This window comes from Nicotiana attenuata, unplaced genomic scaffold, assembly GCF_001879085.1.
Source record: "Nicotiana attenuata strain UT unplaced genomic scaffold, NIATTr2, whole genome shotgun sequence".
NCBI lineage: Eukaryota > Viridiplantae > Streptophyta > Magnoliopsida > Solanales > Solanaceae > Nicotiana > Nicotiana attenuata.
In genome coordinates, this window is record NW_017671595.1 from 221,942 (window position 1) to 234,977 (window position 13,036).

At 33.4% G+C, this 13,036-nt stretch overlaps 1 long non-coding RNA gene across 3 annotated transcripts; it reads left to right on the top strand.

The window, feature by feature from the left end:
* Positions 1–682: 682 nt before the first annotated feature.
* Positions 683–6,340, top strand: LOC109209192. Of its 3 annotated transcripts, none has more exons than XR_002065320.1 (3): positions 791–1,055; positions 3,053–3,322; positions 6,300–6,340. It is a non-coding gene; the product is annotated as an uncharacterized LOC109209192 (long non-coding RNA). The 3 variants fall into 3 exon arrangements; XR_002065319.1 differs by lacking the exon at positions 6,300–6,340 and adding an exon at positions 3,432–3,850 and having other exon boundaries at positions 792–1,055; XR_002065318.1 differs by lacking the exon at positions 6,300–6,340 and having other exon boundaries at positions 683–1,055; positions 3,053–3,850.
* The last annotated feature ends 6,696 nt before the right edge of the window (positions 6,341–13,036 follow it).

Consider the following 13,036-nt stretch of genomic DNA (forward strand, 5'->3'; position numbering starts at 1 on the left):
CACTCATATTATCCATTAAAAATGGGTTGGATAATGAACTTTTTAAAAATGGATTAAACATATATAACCAATGAATAACTAATCGGTTTAACTTTTACATTTGTAAAGCCTCAATATAGGGGTTCCTTAAGTTTAGGAGACTAGAAATTATATCCATATTATCCCCAGTTAACCCGTTTTTTATTCGTATTAAATATGGATCGGGTCGGATAATTTATCCATTTTTTATCATCCGTTTTCGATCCCTTATATCCGACCCGACCCAATTGTTTGCCACCGGTAATTGTGTCTTTTCTTTTTTGTTTTCTATCTTCGTTAGCGTACATGAGACAGAGAGAGTATTTGTAGAAGTAATAGGGGAATATAGCTAACTAATTTTAAAGGTGAATATGAGATAATTCTGTTCCGGTTATATTTTGAGTTTCATCCAACTACTTTAAGGCGAAATAAAGTCCATTAGGCTTATCGGAACAAATTTAAAAAAGGATTTTATACAGATAGCCAATCAAATTTACTATTTATTTTTTCTAGTCAATATAAATAAATTATAATTATTATACATGATTATACACATATTATACATAAATTCCTTGATGAATTGAGCTTTAAACTAATTATGGCTCGATACAATTTTTTGCTTCATATATGAACCCTCATAACCCATTGCAGTCAGGTTGGGTCGTTGGGCTTCTTGGAGCACTAGATCACACATGACAACTACTTTCCCACATTGCCCAAACACTCTTTCTTCATACCAACACTTTATTGCCATCTTTCTATCTTCTATTTTTTCCTATACTATAAGTGAGAATAACCAGGCAGCTCATGGTCAACATGTCTGCCTGGCCCAAAAATTATCTCATGACCTAAATTTACATCCCAACACGTGTAGCCCAATTTTGATAGCTGTCAACTCATCGTTTGATTTCTCTTACTAACATCCGACACTTGTGAAAAGCTTCATCTGCAAAACCCTCTTCTTCAAACGCCTCCCTCTTCGCTTCATATCTCTGTTGTCTTGCTCCTCGCCTCTGTCTACTGGTATTTTCTACTGGGTAATCTTCTTCTCATCTTATGTTTTTTGTATTGATTTATTTCAATCCTTAATAATATGCTAGGTATTTGTGTCTTCCGCTGAATAGTGAGGGGATTCCTGCAAATAAAGTGAAATATGTTAATAAACTTTGTTTTCAAGGTGTTTGACAAAATTCTTCAATCAAATTTTCTATTAAATTTCTTATTCTTTTCTGATTATAAATATTATTTAGAGTTAAGATGGTATTCTTATCATGTTTTGAGTCTTTCGTGAAAGATTTAGCTTGCTTTCGCTTAAAATTCTAACCTAATTGAGGATATATTGTTGCGCCTCTGTTTTTTGTGCGCTTCATTTCGCGATTTTCAGGATTTAATCCTACTTTTCATCCTTTTCAACTCTTTTAAAGTCGTTTGTGGATTGTGATAATTTGATTTTGACTGAGAAAAATAAGTTTCAACTATGATGTTTCACAATTTGGGATAGCTATGTAATCCAACAGATATGCCTTTTAATTTCTATGACCTTCTTTATTTTTTTTCCTCCTCTCATGGGTTACACAAAAAGCATGAATTTGTTTAAAAAAACTTCATGTCTAATTTCATATTTCCCTGCCTTAGATGTGAGGATGGGTGAGATGCCCAATTTAGTGTTCAATTTGATAAGAAATAGATAAATGATGTTGAATGGCATAATATAAGCAACATATACAATGAGCGAAAATTTAATGTACATATCAGTTCTGAAACAGTAGAAGATTTGAATTAGTGTTAATTTCACAAGCACATATATGTTTATAGATTATTGAAAAGAAAGTTAATAGTAATCGTACTTAGATCACATTGTTAATAGAAGGATATACCATTTTAAATCCAAGTCCGAATCCTTGAAACTTTTTGTGCATATCCGGAGATTGGAGCTGCTAATCTTGAAACACAATGAATCATATGGTAAGATTTCACTAAAAGCTAGAAGCTATTACATAAGTGATGGACTCACATATTTAATTTCATTGTTCTGAAATATTATCCCGTTAATCTCCCTATATAATTACTTTTCCATGAAAACCATACAATTTTTTTCCAGACACTTCAAGAAACAACAGAATTTCATTTAGAAGATAATCTACAAAATAATATCAATATGGCAAGTAATTTTTCGAAAAGGCAGATTCTCATGCCAGGACTAAAATTTGAAAAAGAAAAAAGAAAAAAATCAGAAATAAAATTCATTAATGATTTTGGTTTACGAACTAACTATCATGTACATGAAGATTTATTGATAGATTTTCAATAGAGGATAAAACAAAGAAAAGAATTTCTAAGATATCAATGAAAGATGTAGCATTTAGGAAATTAGAAACTTACATCTTTTGCCATCTTCAATATTTAGGCTATCAAGACTAAGGATTGTTCTATTCATCATGTACTTTCAATCTGACTTGAATCACAATTTAAGTAAGGTTTTCCATGAGGAGAAATGACTCAGTTTCTGCTAACAAGTATATTTCTAAGATATCATGAATAAATCAGAAATAATTTTTATTTGTATTCTATGTCAGAGAAAATGCTTCTTGAGTGAGTTAATATTGTAATTAACAACAACAACAACAAAAAGGTAAATATTGTATAGTTGGTGACATCAATCTTATTATTAGTAGAGTTGACGCCAAAGATTCACCTTGTACAAGAATTGGTTAATATCATTTCCCTCTTAAAGAAACATAGTGAATATATGGTTTATGCTCTCTAACTCTTGTAGTTGAGTTGTATAAGTTGCTCCATTTATAGCTATTGTAGTTCCTGACTTCTTGTGAATGAGGAGGATTTACAGGTTCAATTAAGGAACCATTAGATGCTATTGCAATTTTTGTTCTAGGTAGTGTTCAGAAAATAAAAGTCAGATATATTTGGGTCTCAATAGTATTTTTTATTAATCTGACTCTATTCGCTTCTGATGTTACCTCTGCCAGCAAACTATTTCTGTTTACTTCATGTGTTTTAATTTCTATAATTGCAGTTTTGTAGGAATAATGGGTTCTGAACAAAAAAACAAACATGTTTGCTCCGCAAAATCGGAAGCTGAGATGAAACTTAGGCGACATGAAACATACAGACTAATATCTGCAGAAAAAAAGGAAGCACTGTTACAACAGCGACGAACAAAAAGACGAGTTAAAAAGGAGTGGTCTTTCTGAGAATGTTGCTTTTCCTAGCACTACTGCAGCTGCAACTGAGTTTCAGCAACAAAATGTTCCTCTTAGGGGCTCTTCTTTTGTTTCAAGAACAGGTTAGAACACATCCTTTGTAATTTTATTTTTTGTAGAAATATCCCTTGATACTCTTTGCATGTGAGTATAATTAAATGATGCTAAGTTTGTGTTGTGTTTTTCTACTAGCCAACGAGGGTCGCGTTGATGCTTTACCTGTTACATTTGACATGCAAAAGAGTATAACTTGTCCCTTCTACTCCTTTGAAGTAGGCAAGTATCGAGGATGCAACGTTGACTTTTAGACAATGTCTTTATTTATTGCTAATTTATTACTTTTTGGCGTTGGGCTCCACGTCACGTGCATCCAATGAAAACAGTAGTATGAGCTCAACAATGGTTGGAAAAAAAGGTTTGCACCAATTTTTTATTATGATAGTGTTGTATATTACCTAATTGGTAATTTTATGCTAATGATACCTAAATATACAGGTTATAACTCAAAAAAAAGTGTTGTACATACGTAGGACAGTTACAATCTGATTATATTCCCTTGAAAACTGTTCCTAATTGTAAATTTTGTGGTGCAAAAAAAATTTGAATATGAACCACCTGGATTCTGCTGTAACAATGGTTCGATCAAGTTAGTTTCACATGAGATGCCTGCTGAACTACAAAATTTATATTTGGGGACTATGGAAGAATGTAAACATTTTCGAACATATATCAGAACATACAATAATATATTTGTTTACATCACTTGGTGTAAATTATGACAAAGAATTAGCAAAAAAAAAATTATGGTATTTATACATTTAGAGTTCAAGGGAAGATGTACCATTTTATAAATGATTTGCTGCCTCCGAGTGGAATAGCAAGAAATCTACAACTATACTTCTACGACAACGATAACGAATTAGCTAACAGAATGGCTTGCTCTGAAAAATTCATGAATCAATAGTAGAAAAACTAATGAATATACTGAGTACTAATCCATACTCTATTTTCTTAAAATCCCTAATAGATGTTCCAAATCTATCGAACTACAATATGAATCTGGGAGTAGCTCTGCATGGTGATTGTGGATTTGGGAGCGCGATCCGAAGTGAATTCGGATGTCCGTGGAGCATTTTGGAGTCATTTGGCTAAAGATAGAAATTTGAAGGTTTTTGAGAAGTTTGACCGGAGGTGGACTTTTTGATATCAGGGTCGGAATCCGATTCCGGAAGTTGGAGTAGGTCCGTAATGTCGAATACTTGTGCGCAAAATTTAAAGTCAATCGGACGTGATTTGATAGGTTTAAACATCTAAAGTAGAAGTTTGAGATTCTAAAGTTCATAAAGTTTGGATTGGAGGTCGATTCGTGGTTTTAGCATTGTTTGATATGATTTGAGGCCTCGATCAAGTCCGTAATGTGTTTTGGGACTGGTTGGTATGATTGGATGGGGTCCCGGGGGCCTCGGGTGGATTCCGGATGGTTAACGGATCGAAAATGAAATTTTGAGAAGTGCTGAAGCTGCTGCTTCTGTCATAACCGCACCTGCGGTCCTCCCATCGCAGAAGCGGCCCAGGCCAGGCCAGGAACCGCAGATGCGGCTCCCAAGCCGTAGAAGCGGCTTCATAGATGCGGCCTGGAGACCGCAAATGCGGTCCCAGCTTTTTGGCCCATTTTCGCAGATGCGGCCCATTTCTCGCAGATGCGGGACCGCAGATGCGGTCCCCTGACCGCAGATGCGAAAATGCTGGAGGCAGTGAGGTTCTTTTAAATCGGGGGTTGGGTTCACTTCAACCCCATTTTCTTCCATTGGAGCCGATTTGTAGCAACTTTGAGGTGCCATTTTCACCACCAAGCATGAGGTAAGTAATTTATGTTAGTTTTGAGTTAAATACATGACTATATACGGATTTGGACATGTAAATTTGTAAAAAATTTGGGGTTTTGGTAGAAAGACCTAGAAATTTATATCCTTGGAATTGACCACGATTTTGGGTATGGAATTAAGAGAAAATTATATATTTGAGTTCGTGAGGCTATGGGTAAACTCATTCTTCGAAAATTTTGGAAATCTGGGCGCGTGGGCCCGAGGCCGTTTTTGTTAACTTTTCGATCGGGGTTAGGAATTGTTATAAATTGGATTAATATGAGTAGTTTATCGTATATTAATGGATTTGTATAACTATTGGCTAGTTTTGGAGCGTTGTGCATCAATTTGAGTGTTCGGAAGGGCGTGGAAGGCCGGTTATGGATCTTCGGAGCGAGGTGAGTCTCCTTTCTAACCTTGTATGAGGGAATTGTCCCCATAGGTGAAATAATTAGTTATGTGCTCCTATTTGCGGGGGCTACGTACGCACGAGGTGACGAGAGTCCGTGCATAGCTACTAATATGTGTAAGTCCGGGTAGTCTAGGACCCAAAAAGCATGCTATACTTGGAATATCTGTGATCTTATTGACAAATTGAATTTCCTAAATCCTATCTAATTGGTAAGTGAATTTCTAAGAAGATTAAACTCCATTTTTCTTGAATTGTTAAAAAGAGAATTTGGCTTTTCCTTGGATAATTGTTCCCTGATAAATTCAGGATTTGATTGATTGTCGTGTTTATTTATATTTGACCGCGTCGCATGTATGATTCGCGAGCGGGGTAACAGATGCATCTATGATTCGGGCCGCTCGGCCCTCGGCAGTGCATATTTTAAATATTGTTGGATCGGGTCGTACGACCTTGGCATGAGTTGCGCATGCTTGTATTGCTTGCTTTGATATTTGCTGATACCAATATCTGCTCTCCCGACTTGAGATAATTGTTAATTAATGGATTGTGAATCCGGAGACTTTTAATAAAGAGGAACTCTTACCTGTTTAGTAATTTACTTGAATCTACTGTTGTTCTTAATAAATCTGTGAGTCATCGCGTTAATAATATTATTACTGGACCTTTAGTAAGTGTCGAAGTTGCCATCTCGTCTCTACTTCTTCGAGATTAGGCGGGATACTTACTGAGTACACGTTATTTTTTTGTACTCATACTACACTTTTGTGCATTTTTGTTGCACAGGCACATGCGCCCCTAATAGCTTAACAGGCGTAGCAGCATGGTTGACACGGAGACTGGGTGAGCTGTATTTCCTCGAGGTGACCCGCAGCTAGTATAGTCTCTCTCAGGATTTTATTTATTTTCTGTCCAATTGTATTTCGGACAACTGTTGTACTTTATTCGATTTTTCTTAGAAATTGCTCATGCACTTGTGACACCGGGTTCTGGGATGGTTGTAAGTATTTTTTTGTATCAACTGCTTATTATTTAAATTTTATTTGAGATGATTATCTTTTAAATTGGTAAATCTGAAGAAAAGTCATAGTTTTCAAGAGTATTAAAATGAGGATTTAATTAAGTATTTTGGGTTGACTTGCCTGACAGTGGTGTCCGGCGCCATCACGATTTTTAGTGGAATTTGGGTCGTGACAATTAACCACAAATGTTTAGGGTTTCAGCAATTGCCAATCTATCTCTTAGCTCAATAACGATTTTGGGTGGGTCAAAATTGGTTGAGTCTATAAATGGGCGGGTCAAATGACCCGTCCAAAAGTTACTTGGGCTGAGATGGGCTAAAATTTGGGTTATAGCCCAATTCGCCCAACTCTTATCAAACTTTAATCAATATGTATTATTTTCTTATGAATTATATAATTACTAAATAAGACTTTTTTTTTGTTATGGTCATATATAATATATCAAACAAAAAAAAGTATTTCGAAGATATTTTGGCAAAGTTACTCATGGATCAATTTGGGCTAAAAATCAACCCAACTTTAAATGGGTTGAGATGAGTTGGATCAATATGGGTTGAGTTTAACAAATGGGCGGGACAATAACCAGCCCATTAAACGGGTTAGGCGGGTCAAAGTATTTCGAAGATATTTTGGCAAAGTTACTCATGGATCAATTTGGGCTAAAAATCAACCCAACTTTAAATGGGTTGAGATGAGTTGGATCAATATGGGTTGAGTTTAACAAATGGGCGGGACAATAACCAGCCCATTAAACGGGTTAGGCGGGTCATTTGGGCTTGGATCAAATTTGATAGCCTAGCTCAATATTTGGAGTTGAATATCTTTGAGCTTATGGTAGGACTAAAACCTAAACCTAGACTCTCTTATGCACAAAAGGCAAAGCATGGATTAGCACCTGGTCTCTAAACAGAAGTGTAAGTAATCATTAGATAAAGCATTTAGTAGAACACTTATAAACAAATGCATCTTCTTTTTATTAGTTTAAACTTTACAGTGGGGTAATTCATATGATTCAACTTAATATCAAAGCAAACAAAGGTTTTGTATTCAAGATTTACCACCATTGATCATCAAAATATTTTCACGAGTTTTGTTTTTAAAAAGACACGATTATTTTAACGGGATATTATAAACCTAAAATATTAGTCAAAAGCGTTTAAGTGGTTAAACCTTAAGAAGAGATGATTCATGCAGAATAATAAAAGGTTAAACCTAAATATGAAACAATTCACACAGTTCAATAAGAGTCTTCAAATAATATTAGCTTCAGCACACAAAATTAAAATTGACCGTCCTTTTCGTTTCCATTTATTAGTTTAGCCATATTTACGTGATAGTACTTGAAATTTCCCTTTTTGAGTAAACATTCATAATAAGTTACTCGAATTATATCAGCTTAGGCACAACACATATGTGTGCCAGTTGATTTGAATTCCTTCTCACTTTTTTCCCCTTTTCTTTTGGGGTATTATCACTTTTAGCCTGCGAATATATTCGGTTGCCGAAAAAGTGTATAAAAATTGTATAATTTTTGTATATAACATACATAATGTATATATGCACAAAGAATATACGAAAAACATATATTTTTTGACTATTATTTTGAGAGCGGCTATACCGTATCATTTTCCCTTTTTCTCTCTTTTATGGTACCTTTTTCAGTACTCGAGCATGAAAAACTGAAATGGGCTACAAAAGTACAGTTGTAAACCAAATGGGTCCATGAAAAATGGGCTGACCAAGTTAGTAAAACCGAATGGGCCCATAATAATTTCATTGTGGTCCAAATATTCATGTTTAAGTTCTATGGAAGAATGCCACAATTGGATGGATGACTGATTTACTCAAATATTTCTAAAAGATCAAATTAAGTTTGGACAAGAAGTGTTCACTGTGTTAACTAATATCACTGTTATCTTGTCATCTATAATGCTTAAAACAAGCAAGAAAAACTTGATTATTTCCTCATCATATACTAACATGTTAAAGCAAAGAAAGTATTCAAAATTAGAAAGATTATCTTTTATGCAGAGAGAAATGATTGTAGGGTAGGGTCCCCCTCGGCAATTGAAGTATTTGAGTATAATAAAAAAATCAAGTGTAGGACCATTTCTACAATGTCCCTTTGACTTTTTCACATGCTAAAAGAGAAAATCATTGACAATAATAGAGCTTTTCATTATACCAATGTACTATTTATCACCTAAACTGCAAAATTCAGGTCTTTGGCAATGTCTGTGCCGAAATGTGAGTATGGACAGGTTCATCTTTGGCATATGTGACACATTATTGGCACCAATATATTTATATGGTAGGAGAAAGAGATATGTGACAAATTACTTTCTCGACCTTAATCAGTGTCTCCCATAGGGACCGGGCAATTCAATGGAGAAAGCAGAATTTGGACTGCATTACACGAATTCAAATCCCAATAATTTCATGATCACTGCAGCTACCAGCTTGGAAGTGTAGATGAAACAAAAAAAACTACGGCAGAAGTTTTTAAGGTGGTGTTAAATTTGGTTTTGGACGGTTGGCAGTAACGTAGCCAGAAATTTTATTATGGGTGTTCAAACTTAAAATAAGTCATTTTTTTTTGTCGTGAATAGTGTACTAAAATATTTAGAACAAACTACGCAACATTTAGCTAAACAAAAAAAAAAAAAAAACTTTTGACAGAACTATAATTTTATAAATAAAAAATAAATAACAAAAAGGAAACATTAAAATTTTTACCAATAAAAGTAAGCATAAAACCAAAAGAAAGAGAGGGTCGAGAGGATTTGTAGTTTTTAGAGAGCTTTTATCGAAGAAATTTTTATGGAGCTTGACTTTTAAATTATAAAATTTATCTAAGAAATAACTTTTAGTTAAAAATTTACTTTTAAGATTAGTAGTTTATTTTTACACAAATTTTAAGTTTTAAGAGTTACTAGAAAATTTTTTAGATTGAAAAAAGAATTAAATAGACCTCATGGTGGTCTCCGTTTAGTTTTGACAAATAAAATGGGCAGAACTTTGAACTCGTGAACAACACGTCACTTTGACCACCCTGAACGGTTGGGCTGGCTCACTAAACTGTCTTAAGGGTGTTCAAAATAAAATATAGAACCATATGAAATACGTATTTAACTTATATACGCGGTATAAGTATAATTTTTCAGCGAAGGATGTGCTTTTGGCCACCCTTGGCATAGGGTGGCTACGCCATTGACTGGTGGTATAGTTTTAACTATTTTGTGAAAAAGTTTTTGGAATACAATTTCGGGAAAACCTTTTGTCTCGAATAATTTTTTAGGATGTTTTTGAAGAACATTCGATATTAGTATTTGTCGAAAACCTATTTTATTAAGTTGTATTTGGTTTTACATGTGTAATTCTAAAAGTTTGAAATGAAATTTTTAACCTATGTTCTTTTTATTTTTATTTTAGTAATATATATAATATGAAGAACTATCTGAAACTAGACGTGCCCAGCAGTAAACCACAATTTTGATATACGTCGACAAAAGATCTATAGTAGTTTGACTAAGAAGTTAGACAACATATTTCCAGATTGATAAGCATTAAACATTTGGAAAATTGAAATAGATCGAACTAGAACAGTTAATGGTTCTTAAAAGAAATTAATTTGAAAATAGTTCTGTAGAAAAATCAATATTTTTAAATTGAAAGGTCAAGGTTTTGTCAAACTAAACAGATTCTGAGTTGACAGATTTAATAAGTATAAAATTTATTTGGTCCTCCAAGTTAGACTCACAAATACGAAATGAGAAAAAAATTCATCAGAAAGTCAGTGGTGTCCGGATCATTCTTAGATACCTTTTGATAATAAATACTTTGACAAATGGTGCATATAATACATGCAGGTCTTATTCAGATAAGAACGAGAGGCGCATCATCGAACACACTGATATAACACCTCAAAATACATAAAATCGCCTCTGCTAGTTTGTTTTCACATTAAACCCCCATAATAATAGTAATAATAATAATAATAATAATTATAATAATAATAGAAAATAGATGCAAGAAAAAGAAAGATTGACCTCACATTTCCAAGAAAGTTGGTGAAGGACCTACTCCATTAATTGCGGAGAGTTTTTCCGCTTAATAATTCCCACCTTTTTTTATATTTTAATATCGAGTTTATTTTACGACGTAACAGATTTTACACTATCTATTAGGTTTACTTACAATAACATATGTAATTCTTCATATAATATGATATGATAATCCAAAAAATTAAATAATAACCTGCTATAGCCAATTAATTTAATCAACTAAAGGTGTAAAATTTATTTAATATATATAACTTAAATTCTTTTCTACGTCATTCTATTCATATACTTTTTTTTTTGGTGGAAAATATATATATATATATATATATATAGATCAAGCTCGTGTGGAGCAGTTCAGGTGATGCATTATAGGCATCAGATTTACAAACCTAGTAGGCAAACCTGAGGTTCCTGTAGAAGAACCATTAACTGTAGAAAAAGCAGTAAAACCTAAAACATCCGTAGCAAAACATTGTATTGATGATCATTTGTAACGATCATCAATCATTGGCAAAGAATATACTCTCTTACATTTTTGCTCATTGTTCATCAGACTTGTCCTTTAGCTTTATTTTTCTTGCTTTATTGTTCTTGATTCGTCTCGAGGTCGAGACTGACCTACATTCTGGTTTGGTTTCATTTATTTCTTTCATTTATACTTCAGATTTCTTAGTTATTAATTAGTATTAAACTAAATCACATATCTTTAAAACCATAAATCAAATTTAGTTGTTACTCGTATTTTTGAGGTAAATAGTATTATTATTCGCGTCATAACAATTTCCTTATTTAATAATCACTGCATAACAATTTATATATTATTAATCATCAAAAAAAAGAAAAGAAGAAAGCATGCATGAAGCAGATTGTACTGTAGGAGGAGGGAGGTAGGGCCCGGGTGGGCGGTGTCTCCGCCATACTCAGAATGGCCCCCGCCACCCTCTTGCTCAACTATTTAACAGCTAATATTGGATCTTTAAGTGACACATTGGGAACACTAATGTTGTACTACTACAGTACTAAATTTATTTTTCAATCTCTTAATAACAAATACTAATAATTTCAAAGTGATGTGGAGCCTAGTTGCATGTGAAAGAAATTACATAAAAATGTTAGGTGGATAGAGTGATATATGTATCATTCAAAGATAAAGTAATGCTTCTCAACCCCATTCCCATGATTTCTTTCTTCATAGTATCAAATTCTTAGGCTTTTTTGGCCCCATATTTTCCCACCAAACAGATATTTTTCTAATGTAAACTACTTTCATGTCGGTTTTGCTTTTCCAAAGATCTATGCATGATAAAGATATTTTATTTCATGTTCTTATGTTTTCGGACAATGAAGTAGAGATTTTGTTCATCGATCGTCATTCTAAACACAGAGATCTTGATGCATATTGATTGTTGTGCTAAAAGATTCACAAGTCTACTGATAAAATTATCTTTTGCCTAAACAAGATTATACTTTCTATTTTTCTCGCATTAATATTATCATCAGTTTACTTTAACATATAAGTATAATTTTGAAAACAAGGTTAAATAAAAGCAATTAATTACTTGATTCTCACGAGCACAAAACAATCAAAAACCTTAGGCGTATATTATACTCTTCGTACTAATTTCAGTATATTGGAAAAATGTTCCAACTTGCATGTAGATTTCTTTTTATTTTTATTTTTATAATTATTATATATAAAGGAAAAGGGAAGGAGAAATGAGAAAGTGGATTACATGGAGAATCAAAACTTGGCCAGTAAGGTTAAAGTTCGATAGCTAACCAAGTAAGCTACTTAGGGGTCGTTTGGGAAATAAGTTATCCCGTGATTTATTATCTCGGAATTAGTTATCTCGGAGTAGTTATAGGGATAAAAAAATATTACAATCTCGGGATAACTAATTCTGAGATTAGTTATACCACAATTTTATCCCAATCAAACGTGGGATAAACTCATCTCAAATTTAATCCCGGGATTAGATATTCCTCTTGCATCTAGCTAGACTAATATATAGGGTCTTGGAGCAAGACAATTCCGACCTTTGCTACAAATCTGCAATTAATTTATTCGAATATCCAATTGTAAGAAAAATGATAGAGAAAGATCAAGAAAATCAAAGTGAAAAGCAAGTCGATTGCGTTGAAAGTCTGCACAAATTGATGCATCCCCTTTGTTGGAAGGACGAGCAGACTTGAAAATTAGATTCAAATATTCAACACTTGGTCACTTGCTGCGGACAATATTCACCTTTCCTCATTAATAATCAACCACAAATATGGTGTCCACTTTGACCTTAAGATTTAACTAGTATTAGTACTCGCACGACGATGTGCGGATTATATTATGATCCTGCTAAATTCTATAAATTAAAAAGAATAAATTATATGAATAACTATTGACATAAACTTAAATATTATAACCCCAAGATAGCCGGTGATACAA